This window comes from Mustela nigripes, chromosome 12, assembly GCF_022355385.1.
Source record: "Mustela nigripes isolate SB6536 chromosome 12, MUSNIG.SB6536, whole genome shotgun sequence".
Taxonomy (NCBI): domain Eukaryota; kingdom Metazoa; phylum Chordata; class Mammalia; order Carnivora; family Mustelidae; genus Mustela; species Mustela nigripes.
Window position 1 is genome coordinate 130,833,131 of NC_081568.1, and position 12,999 is coordinate 130,846,129.

The window sequence follows — 12,999 nt, forward strand, 5'->3', positions numbered from 1 at the left end:
TTAACTTTATAGTTCTTGAGTCAGGTGTTTTCTCATTTTTCCCTTTCCTCTGTGACTTTCTCTTATTATTATTATTTTTCATTTAACCAGAGTTCTTAAGGGATCATCAGGTTTTACATTAAAAAATTGGATTTCAGAACCTCCCAAGATGGTGATATCTTGGTCAACTCCCTAGGCTGAAACTCCAGACATTTGTTTCTTAAAGGTAAGAGTGAACTGGAAACAGTCCTGTCCTCTCAGGGTGAAGCCTTGTTTGAGTCTTTTTCTTTAAATAATTAAGTTTCTCTTGGTTTGTTAGTGTCCCTAAATGAGAAATTAATTTCTCATTGGGATAAAAATAACATAACTCTATGCCTCAAATTGTCGTTATTTTTATATAAAGTGGCTGGTATTCAACAGAAAATACCTAAACATACAAGAGGAAAAAAAAAATATGACCAAATCCCAGGAGGGACAACATACTGTAGCTAGGTGAAGTGAAAAAGTCAGATATAGACTTTAACATAACTCTGTTCAGTATGTTTAAGGAAATGAGTGAAAATTTTGAAAGATGCCAAAATAATAAAAAGTAATAAGTTCCAGAACTTATGTAACTAAAACAAACAAACAAACAAACAAACAAAAAAACACACCAGTATCTAAGTTTAGGAATTTAATGGATGAGTTAAAAATATATTATTTAGAGTTGAATAGACGATAATAAATTGGAAGACATTTCAGAAGGAGATAGACAGAATGAAGCATGCAGAGACAAAAAGAGGGAAAATGCAAAATAGGGATGCATAAAACTCTCTTTTTTTTTTTTTTAAGATTTTATTTATTTATTTGACAGACAGAGATCACAAGTAGGCAGAGAGGCAGGCAGAGAGAGAGAGAGAGGGAAGCAGGCTTCCTGAAGAGCAGAGAGCCCGATGCGGGGCTCGATCCCAGGACCCTGAGATCATGACCGGAGCCTAAGGCAGAGGCTTAACCCACTGAGCCACCCAGGCGCCCCGCGTAAAACTTTCTAATAAAGGATTACACCTCTGGGACTCTAGAACGGAAGGAGAGAGGGCAAGAACAGGAACAATAAGAAAGAATTGTTTTGAATTTTCTGTGAAATGTGAAAGACACCAAGCCACAGATTCAAGGCACTATAAATAATAAATAAGACATACAGCACAGTAAATCCACTAAAACGGATGAAAAAGTAAAATCTTTAAAACAGCCAGGAAAAAAAAAGATAGTGTATCTAAAAAGATGCAACATTCAGAGTGTCAGCTGACTTCCAACAGAAAGAACGAAAACCAGAAAGAAGAGAAATATCTTCAAAGGATTAAAATAATTCATAACCTAGAATTCAGAGTCTAGTAAATCTCCCCCTCTCATGGAGAATTGAAGACATTTGTATTTAAGCAAAAAGCCAGAATATTTAATATTGAATAAACCATTAAAGGGATCATTTGGATTCAAGGTTTATGGTACCTACAACTCATTAACTTTGGGTCCCTGTTGAAGAGAAACAAAGTTTTGAGTATAAAGTTAAGTTAATTAGTAAACTTTATTGGAATAAAATTAAAGAAATGCTTTAAAGAAAAACCAAAAAAAACCTTACAGATGTCCCCAAATCTAAATTATATATTTAAATTAAAGAACTACTAAACATATCTATAATCCTTCTTTTAAATATTTTGCCTGTTGTTTCATTTAGACTACTAGTATTATCAGGAAAATGTGCATCAAATACTCTAAAATATGATTCTTTCGGTTGATATGCATAAAACATCACACGCAAATAAGCTTGATGCTTGTATATTACTCATATTTATGTTTCCCAAACAGAAATTCTGATACATTTTACCTCACACATCTCCCATCAAGAAAGAAAATGTGCATGTTTATTTATTATGCTCTAATTTAACCTATTCTTGATAAGAGAAACCATTTGATTTTATTGATCATCATTTAGAACCTAATCTTCCTTTTATGATTTTGTGTGTCTGATGAATCAAAGAATTTCCCACATACCAGCTGGTTGTTTGGAGCACTTCAATCTTTTCTTCTTTGTTCTTACTTTATATACATTTATTTATTTATTTATTTATTGCATAACCACATACTTCCAATGCAGACAGAGCACCATAGGATGTATTCTTGTGATACAACCCTGGTCCTCCAGCTTTGTGTCATGGTACCAGGTGAATCAGCAAAACAGATGGTAGGAATATCCCAAGATGGTTAGGAATTATTTAGCTATATACAGAAGTGACAAAAATAGTCACAAAAATAGATTCCACTAAATCCAAGCTAAATGTCTGTGCAACTCAGCCTTTTCTTAGCTTGTATCCAATCAAGTACTATTTGTTGTGGAAGGAAGTTTGATGGGGAGGAAACATGAGTTTAAGAGTCTATGGTCTTAGCTCATTTTGGCTAAAGCATCCTATTGTGCAAATTTTATAAAAGCATATAATCATGTGGACACACTAGAAAGGGCCCTTACCAGGAAGCTTTTATAAAACTTATGTTTCAATTCCTTCACAGCAGATCAGCCGCTGAGAAAACATCTTCTTCAAGCACAAAGAAACAAAAACAAAAACTTGATTTTAGATGGAAATTCTGACATGCAGGGAAGAATGAAGAAGCAAAAACTGGTAGCTATAAGGATGAGTCTAAGGAGCATTACTACATAAGACAATAAAATTAAGTCAGCTGTCACTTAAAACAGGTATAGAATTAAAGTACATAATAAGAACAGAGTGCAAGTGAGAAGGAAGGAGATGTAGAGGTATGTACTAAAGTACCTGAGTCGTCTTGGAAGAGTGGTGGGAACTAGTAGTGGGGGAACATTCGACTTCAGTAAGTATATGAAGCTTGCTTTATCTACAGAAATCATCGAAAGGATAGTAAAGGAATGTACAGCTACTGAGTTAATAGGAAAATGGAGGGGTGCCTGGGTGGCTCAGTGGGTTAAAGCCTCTGCCTTCAGCTCAGGTCATGATCTCAGGGTCCTGGGATTGAGCCCCACATCGGGCTCTCTGCTCAGCAGGGAGACTGCTTCCTCCCTCTCTCCCTCTGCCTGCCTTTCTGCCTACTTGTGATTTCTGTCTGTCAAATAAATAAATAAAATCTGTAAAAAAAAATAGGAAAATGGAATATTAAAAGATACTAGGCAAGATAGGAGAGAAAGAAGAACAGAATGTAGACAAGACAAATAGAAAACACGTAATAAGATGGAGATTTAATTGCAAATGTATCATTCATGACTAAATGCAAATGAATTATCCGACACCACTAGAAAACAAAGACTATGGGACCAGGTTCAAACACAGTAATTATGTGCTGCTTATAAGTGATGCACATAAACTAGAAGATGGGGAAAGTTTGAAAGTGAAAGGGTAGGAAGAGATACGTAATTCATATGCCAACAAGAAAGCTGGTCTTACTAGATTAATATCAGCCAAAGGCAAGAAACATTAAAGACAAATTGGGATATTTTGTAACGCTATAATATTAATTTCACCAGGAAGCTGTAATAATTCTAAATGTGTATGCTGTATAAAGCAAATATTAACAAAACGAAAAGGAAAAATAGACAAATCACATTCATAGGGGCATATTTTAGCATACCTTTCTAATGTATACTTAAGAAACAACACAAATCTCAAAAGACAAAAAAAGATACAAAGCCAAAGAGGGAATACTCACGAAACTTAGTTTATAAAGCTAGACTGACAGGGGCATTAAAAGAAAAATTATGGGTCAATCTCACCCATAAACATAGATACCAAACTTTTAAACCACATGTTATCAAATCCTATCTAGCAATACATAAAAATGATAATATGCCATGATTAAGTTGGCTTTATTTTAGGACTATAAGATTGATATAATATCTGGAAGCCAACTGATGTAATTTATCACAGTAACAGAATACAAAAGAAAAGTCATATATAATCCAAATAGATGCAGAAAACACTTTTGAAAAAATACATTTTACACTTATGGGAAAACATGTAGAAAACAATGATTGGAAGAGAACTCCCTTAATTCTGATAAAAAGTCATTTTAAAAAAGGCATCAATTTTAATTATATTAATCCCTCCGAGATCGGTATCAAGACATGGAGGTCCAGTAGAGCTCCTTTCATTCAGTATCATTCTGCAAGTTAACGTCAATAAATTGTAGCATGAATGTATACATAAATGATGGGATTGGAAAAATATATAAAATTGTTATTTATAGATAATGGTTGCACTTCTAAATAAAATATGAAATTCACTTGTGAATTTTCAGAAAATAGTTGCTGGGATTTTGATTATGATTACAGTAATTCTTTAAATCAGTTTGTAAAAGGCTTTACACTATTGAGTGTTCTAGCCGCTGAAATGTTTTATTTAGATCATATATTATTATTAGTTCTGTGAATTCTTGCTTTGCATATTTTGAGAGCATAATTTTAGATAGATATAAATATTTTCCTTGCATGCTGAATTTATCATTTTGAAATCTTTCTCTGTATCCCTAATAATACTTCCTCTTAATAGTATAATTTCTTGGCTATAATCTAGCTTTATCAGTTTTTCTTTTGGTTAGTATATATAGGGTCTTCTTTCTTTTTTTTTTTCAAATTTTCTGTATCTGTGTTTTAGATGTCTCTTGTAATCACATTGGGTTGTAATTTTCTTTAGTCTGATCAAATTTTTCTTAAAATTAAAGCACTTAGTCCATTTATGTGTCATATAATTGTTGATATATTTGAACTGAAATCTGTAATTTTTAAAAGTGTATTCTATTTGCCCTCCTTGTTCTAAATTCATATTTCCTTTCTTTGTTTTCTCCAGCTTTATTGAGATATAATTGCCATATAACATTGTATAAGTTTAAGTTGTCTGAAATGATATGATATCTACAAATACACTGAAAAATGATCACTACAATAAAGTTAATTCACATGTCCATTGAAAACCATATATCTGATAAGGGTTTACTGTCTAAAGTATATAAGGAATATATACAGCTCAGTAGCAAAAAAGCCAAATAGTTTGATTCAGCAATGGACAAAGGAGTTGAATATACATATTTCCAAAGAAGACACACAGATGTCTAACAGGCAAAAGGAAAGGAACTCACTATCACCCATCATCAGGGAAATGCAAATCCAAACCGTAATTACATATCACCTTACACCTGCTAAATGGGTTTTATGCAAAGACAAGAAACAATAAATGTTAGGATGCGGAGGAAAGAGAACTCTTCTGTACTGCCGGTAGAATGTAAATTTGTGTAGTCGCTATGGAAAACTGTATGGAGTTTCCTAAAAAAATTAAAAATAGAATTACCATATGATCCAGTAATTCCACTTCTAGGTATTTATCCAAAGGAAACAAAAACACAACATGAAAAGATACCTGCACCTGCATTTTCATTGCCACATTATATACAGTAATCAAGACATGGAAGCAATGTTAAGTATCCATCAATGGATGAATGACTAAGTATATATATACACCACATACACACACGCAATGGAATATTTTTCAGTTGTAAAAAAGAATGAAATCTAGCTACTTAAGATAATGTGGGTAAACCTTGAGATCATTATGTTAAGTGAAATAAGTCAGAAAAAGACAAAGGTTGCATAATCTTACATACAAGTGGAATCTAAAACAAAGCAAAAATAAAATCCAAGCTCACAGATAAAGAAAAAAGACAGGTGGTTTCTGGGGATGGTGAATGGAGGTTGGGGGGGATGAACAAAAGGGATGAATGTGATCAAAAGGTACAAACTCCCTGTTACAAGATAAATGAGTCATGGGGATGTAACATACAGTGTGGTGACCATAGTTAATAGTATTATATGGCATATTTGAAGGTTGCTAACAGAATAGATTTTAAGAGGTCTCCTTACAAGGGAACAGTTTTCTTAGCTATATGTGGTGACAGATGTTAACTACACCTGTTGTGATCATTTTGCAATATATATAAATATCAAATCATTATCATTATCTGAAACCATTAAAATACATAGGCTAGTTACACTCAGTGAAGACCATGCAAAAACACAAGAAGACAGCCATCTATGAGCCAAGGAGAGAGGTTTTAGAAGGGACCATCCTGTTGACACTGTAATCTTGGATTTATATCCTGCAAAACTCTGAGAAAATAAATGTTTGTTGTTTAAGCAAGAAAAAAAAAAATAGCATTACTGCTTTTTGTTTAAGGGTAGGTATCAATCTACTGGAAGAATTTAAAGCTATGCCACAACTCACATGTCATTAGAGTTAATTGCCAGCCAGCAGCAGAAGACCATGTAGCCCTAAATGGTGGCACAATTGAAATTCTGATCCAGGAGTGGTAAGCCTGTTGAGAGACTGAGAGGCAATAAATTCACTTCAGGGACATTTTCTGCATATAAAATGACCCACAGAGTTGACCCTGAAATGAAATCAAGTTGAGAATTGATTGGAGAAAAATCATTTGGGATAGTTGTAACATAGTTATTCATGATTTTATAGTTACCAAGAAATTAGAGGCTGTTTTTCTCATCACTATAACTCTGAAATGACAAATCTCCATAAATGTTCTAGGGCTCAGTAAACAGGCACCAGAGGTAGGACCCAGGTGGTGGGAGGTTCATCCTGTGTCAGTGTTAGGTTTCTGTGCCTTGAATCTTATCCCCAGTCCTTGTCTATGGGATATAATTGTCAGTAAAATCTCAACACAAAAAGTGTTTTCTTCTAGTAGAATGGGTTCCCTATGAAATCACTTGATCAACCTGGCCATGAAAGTTCATGGAGTAGCTGAAAAGGGGGTGGTGAAGGAAATGTTGTGAGCAAGAAAGAAGAAATTCAGGAATGCTTGTCTATTATTTCATTGGCAGCTTTTGAGAAAAGGAAAAAAAAATCTGTGGCAAAACTTGCTTTTAAAAGAAGCTTAGATTAGGCATCAGAAACCATCAGATTCCAGGGTGCTAAGGGAACTTGAGTGGTTTGAAATTGGTAGATTGCTACAGGTCAGAAAGTGTTTTGCTTGTCTTTTTATCACCTATATCTGAAATACAGGAAGCATTGAATAAATGTTTGTGGAAAGGAGAGAGGGAGGGAAAAGAAAGGAAAGGAAGGGTACTGTTTGTAAGATTGTCTAAAGATTGCTCAGGCCAATTAAAGAAAAGGGAAGTTGAAATAAAGATCAGATTAGAGGTAAAGTGAAATCTGTATTTGTCATCTGTAGGATAGATGTCTGGAAATATATCTTCTCTGAGCAAAGGGCAGAAGAGCAAAGTGAAGGTGTGTATAACTGGAAATGTCAAAGGTTCTTTCCAAACAAATGTAGACAATTTGTAGCCTTAACAGTCTGGTTACTCTTCTGTGATAACATTTATAATATAAATGTTAGTCATTACCAAAACTGGCCTGGAAACTGTAGGTTCAAAAGAGTGTTTACAATTCCTGTTGCATTTTGATATAGCAAATACTGTCCAAATCTATACCCCAACAAATCTTAATGTAGAGTATTCTCACATTTTTTTAATATAATTTTTATTTTTTTATAAACATATATTTTTATCCCCAGGGGTATTCTCAGATTTTTTAATTGTCTGGTTTCTGGGGAGTGTGACAGAATCTGGCAACATAGTAACACTATAACATTTTCATGAGTTTTACTCAAAAGGTTGGTACACATATAACTATGCCTATTATTCTGAAAAACTGAAATCATTGTTAATGGGCTGCATTATTACTTGACATTATTAAACTCACTGAATAAGTTATTAATTAATGAGGCTGATAAATCCACAGAGAAATGCTATGCATTCCTTTTCTTTTATGTCTTAAAAATATAGCTCCCAGAGTCTACAATCCACTTAACTGGGCTCCCTAATACATGGGAATGAGATAAAGAAGGCATTTAAAAATTGCTAGACATTTAGGATATGATTATTCCCACAAAGAAAATCACAAGCAGACAAATAGAAGCCTATTTCTGGTTTTAATTCATTCTTTAGAAATTTTATTTATGTACACTAGAATCATAGAATGGACTCATGACTCCCTATATCTTTCAAAATAAATCTGGATAATTCAATCACTCTAACAGCCATGGTCCATCTGCATCTCTGTGTCTACCTATTGTGAACTATGGTAGAGATGACTTGCCACACCATGATTTATCAGATACCAGATGGATTCATTGAGAAGAAGGTCATCATCATCTAGGAAGCTACAGGAATAAAGTGAAGCAGAGGGAGGATGTATGGACTATGAATTTATTTGCTACTGTTATCTCCATAGTTGAGCATAATGCCCAACATAATTTAATAATTAAAAATAACTTAATAAGAAAATACATGAATAAATGAAAAGAAGAAAGATATAGGTAGGTTGAACTGACATTAGGCATTCAGATGAGAAAGCAAGACTTAATCTTCATGGAACTTGTATTTTGTAGTAATAATACAGACAAGTGGAAGATATTCTGATTCTAGCTGTTGCTTTAAGTTCGGTACAGGGCAGGATTTATAAGTCTAGGGAGGTTAACAAGCCTCACTCCAAAGGATGTGCTCATTAGTCTTCCCATGACTCCGAAAGCAAAAGGTGGTAAGATTTGGAATGGGGGAGGATGTTGGCAAAAGCAAGACAGAGTTCCAGACATTAAAACCTCCATTATTTTATCATTTTAAAATAAACTTTTCAGATTCAAGTACTGTAACATTATATAGTAATAATGGAAGTATACATCTCATAAGCTTATGGTTCCATGAATGCTTAAAAAAATGAACAAACACATGTGAAAAGGCCCATCTCAATAAACAGGATATTACCAGCACTTCCAGTTATTATCTATCCCTCCCCATTAGGGTAACCATTATCATGGTTTGTAAGATGTACCGTGGTTTTGCCTCTATTTACATGTTATAAAAATGAAATCAGGCAACATGCAATTCTTTAGTGTTTGCTTTTTTTTTTCTTATTATGTTTGTGGAATTCATCCATGTTATTACATGTTCTAGTTTGTTCATTCTTATTGCTGTATAGTAATCCATTATTTGTGTATAAAACCTTTTATATCTCCATCCTATTTGGATTGTTTCCAGATTTTGACTATTATAAATAGCGTTGCTCTGAACATTATTGTACAAGTCTCTTGGTAAACATGCCCACATATTTCTTTTGAGTATGTAGTTGGAAGTGTGATTGATTATTAGACCACAGATTGTGTTTATGATCCTTTTAAAAAGATTATTTATTTATTTATCTGGTAGAGAAGGCATGAGTGAGAGGCAGAAGGAGAAGCAGGCCCCCCAGAGAGCAGGGAGCCCTATGAGGGACTTGATCCCAAGACCCTGAGATAATGACCTGAGCCAAAGGCAGGTGCTTAAGCATCTAAGCCACCCAGCTGCCCTATGATCCTTTTTAAATAGATATTGGTGCTCATATTTCCAAGGAGGTTGTATAGGCCCCCAGTTTTTGAATGGGAATCTTCTGTAGCTATAGCATAGGCAAATGAGGACCCAAAGAGAGGCTACACTCTGAGACTTGAGGATTGTCTTTGTGGGACTCAGAATCGCAAATGCATGCATCAGAATCATTTATTGGATGAGGAAGTATTGTGGGGAGATAGGGCTCAACTTAGGAAACACTAGAAACCCAATAGAAGACATAAGGCATCTGCGTCCTCAATCTCATGGCAGTGATTATGACAGAAGCCACCAAGGGGGAATTCCAGTGATCAGCATCTTGACTTACTCAGCTGTGTGGTCTACTGAGCTCAGAGATTGCTCAGATCCAAGCTATTGCCTAAGCTTGTCCTAGGGACCCTGGAGAGCTAATTTCCTAACCCTTCCCTGCATGGCTGCATGTAACTGAAGCAGCTCACGAACCATCACCATAAGAGAACTGTGTATTTCCATACCTAGGAGTCCAAACTAAATTAATCCTATTCCCTAAGAAAGAAGCGCATTTCTCTCTACCACTTTCTAAGAGCTTCTTCTTTATATCCTTCCCACACTATTAGCTGTGAGAACATTCATTCCCTTTTAAGTAAATTACCCACTCAGAGTGGTCTGGTTCGTTTGTAGCCTGACAAGGCAATGATACAAGCCTTCAGATGTACTTTTCTCCAATCTGGGTTATCAACCTCATCCTTGTTTGTAGTATGAAAATATTCTAGTGAGTTTAATTTTGTTTTTGTTTGTTTAAGTTTTTACTTAAATTCCAGTTAACATGCAGTGTAATATTAGTTTCAGGTATGCAATTTAGTGATTCAGTTCCATACAATACCTGGTCTCATCACATTAAGTACACTCCTTAAAACGCATCACCTATTTAATCTACCCCCCCCCCCCGCCCTTCTGATAACCATCAGTTTGTTCTCTTTAATTAAGAGTCTGTTTCCCAGTTTGCCTCTTTCCTTTTTTCCCTGTGATCATTTGTTTTGTTTCTTAGATTCTATGTATGAGTGAAATCATATGACGTTTGTCTTTCTCTGACTTATTTTGCTTAGCATAATACTCTCTAGCTCTGTCCATGTCATTGTAAGTGGCAATTTCGTTCTTTTTTATGGCTGAGTAATATTCCATTGCATATATGTACCTTATCTTTTTTATTCATTCATTGGCCAATGGACATTTGGGCTCTTTCCATAATTTGGATATTATAAATAATGCTGCTATAAATATCATGGTGCATGTATCCCTTCAAATTAGCATTTTTGTATTCTTTGAGTAAATACCTAGTACTGAAATTGCTGGATGATAGAGTGCATTTATTTTTAACTTTTTTGAGGAAACTCCATGCTGTTTTCCACAGTGGTTGCACTAGTGTACATTCCCACCCACAGTGTAAGAGAGTTCCCTTTTCTCCACATTCTCACCAACACTTGTTTCTTGTGTGAATTTTAACCATTATGACAGGTATGAGGTGATATCTCCTTGTGATTTTGATTTGTATTTCCCTCATTAGTGATGTTGAACATCTTTTCATGTGTTTGTTGACCATCTGGATATCCTCTTTGGAAAAATGTCTATTTATGACTTCTGCCCATTTTTTAATTGGATTATTTGTTTTTTAGGTGTTGCGTTTATAAGTTCTTTATGTATTTTGCTTTTTTTGCACATTAACCCTTTATTATTATGCAAATATCTTCTCCCATTCCATAGGTTGCCTTTTAGTTTTGTTGATTGTTTCCTTTGGTGTGCAGAAGCTCTTTATTTTTATGAAGTCCCAATCATTTATTTTTGCTTTTCTTTTCCTTTGCGTCAGGAGACATATCTAGTAGGAAGTTGCTACTGCTGATGTCAAAGGGGTTACTGCCCATGTTCTCCTCCAGGATTTTAATGGTTTCTTGTCTCACATTTAGGTCTTTTATCCATTTTGAGTTTATTTTTGTGTATGGTATAAGAAAAATGTCCAGTTTCATTCTTTTGCATGTTACTGTCTAGTTGTCCCGGGACCATTTATTGAAGAGACTTTCTTTTTTCCATTGGATATTCTTTCCTGCTTTGTTGAAGATTAATCGACCATATGGTTATGGATTCCTTTTGTGTTTTCTAATCTGTTTCATTGATCTATGTGTCTGTCTTTGGGCCAGTACTATTCTGTTTTGATCACTAGAGCTTTGTAATACAACTTGAGGTCTGGAATTGTGATGCCTCCAACTTTTCTTTTCTTTTTCAAGATTGCTTTGGCTACTTGGGGTCTTTTGTAGTTCCATATGAATTTTTGGATTATTTGTTCTCGTGTGAAAAAAACTTTTGGTATCAGTCCCAAAATTTACAATTGCATCAAAAGCCATGAGATATCTAGGAACAAACCTAACCAAAGAGGTAAAAGTTCTGTACTCTGAAAAACTGTAAAACACTCATGAAAGAAATTGAAGGTGACACAAAGAAATGGAAAAGCACTCCATGCTCATGGATTAGAAGAACAAATACTGTTAAAATGTCTATATTACCCAAAGCAATATACACATTAAATGCAATCCCTACCAAAAGTGAGTTTAATTTTGAAATCAATAGACAATAAAGGAAATAGAGAATCCTTGTACACTTTGATGTTATATTTTACTCCCTACCAAGATTTTTTGTTTGTTTGTTTGTTTTTTACCTAATGGAGAGTAAACTGAGTTTGAGATAGTTAGGTGATGGTGGGTCTACTTATTCTTCAAGTTAAGGAAAATGCATTCTTCATGAGGGTAGCTTTGATGATATATATGTATCTGTACAAACTCATTCTCTTCTCTCTGCTCTGTCCTTGGTAGAGGAGAGGCCAATATACAACCCTGTCCCGCATATATGGCTATTTCCAACATCAGGATTCATGGAAGGCAAGTTGGGGCACAGATATCTTTTCTCTTAGCTTTTCATTGGCCTAAGCACTTCCAAGGGGAATGTGACTTTTAAGGAATAAAGAAGGAGGTGATGGTTAGGAGACTCAGACTCCTCATTTAAACAGCGTAACTAGTGGCATTAGGAAGCTCTTGGTTTTAATTGATGTTAAAACTAGTTGAATAAGTTGAGTGACTTTAACTGGTTGAGTAACAATAGTTACTTGTTTAACAAGTTGAATAACTAGTTGAATAACTAGTTGAGTAACAGTGTAAGGTGAGTTACTTACCTTCCGAGTTTCTTTTCCTTGGCTGAAAGAATTCAATCGGATAATATACACCAAGTAATTAATATATTATTAATTAATTAATGTTATTAATTATTATTTATTTAATTAATAATAATTAAAATATACCAGGATAGTGGTGGTGGAGTGGTCTGCTCCAGATGTAATTGTGGGGGATGCATTCTCTGAGAAGCTTTTTTAAAGGTTTATTTATTTATTTTAGAGAGAGCGAGAGAGAGTACATGTGCGTGCCTATGAGCAGGGGAGAGGCAGAGGGAGGGAGAGACTCCCAAGCGTACTCCCACTGCCCCCACCCCCCCAAGCATGGAGACTGATGCAGGGCTCAATCTCAGGATCCCAAGATCATGAGTGAGATGAAATCAAGATCAGACACTTAACCAACTGAGCC

At 34.8% G+C, this 12,999-nt stretch overlaps 1 long non-coding RNA gene across 3 annotated transcripts in view; it reads left to right on the forward strand.

Annotated features, from left to right (window-relative positions):
• Positions 1-12,999, forward strand: part of LOC132028014 (uncharacterized) — a 186,518-nt gene that overhangs the window by 13,745 nt on the left and 159,774 nt on the right. Inside the window, exon 1 of one of the 3 annotated variants that reach the window (XR_009407315.1) lies at positions 136-205. The exons of the other annotated variants lie outside the window; for them this stretch is intronic. This is a non-coding gene — a long non-coding RNA (uncharacterized LOC132028014). Of the gene's footprint in view, positions 1-135; positions 206-12,999 lie in introns of those variants that run through there. 3 annotated transcript variants of the gene reach the window in all.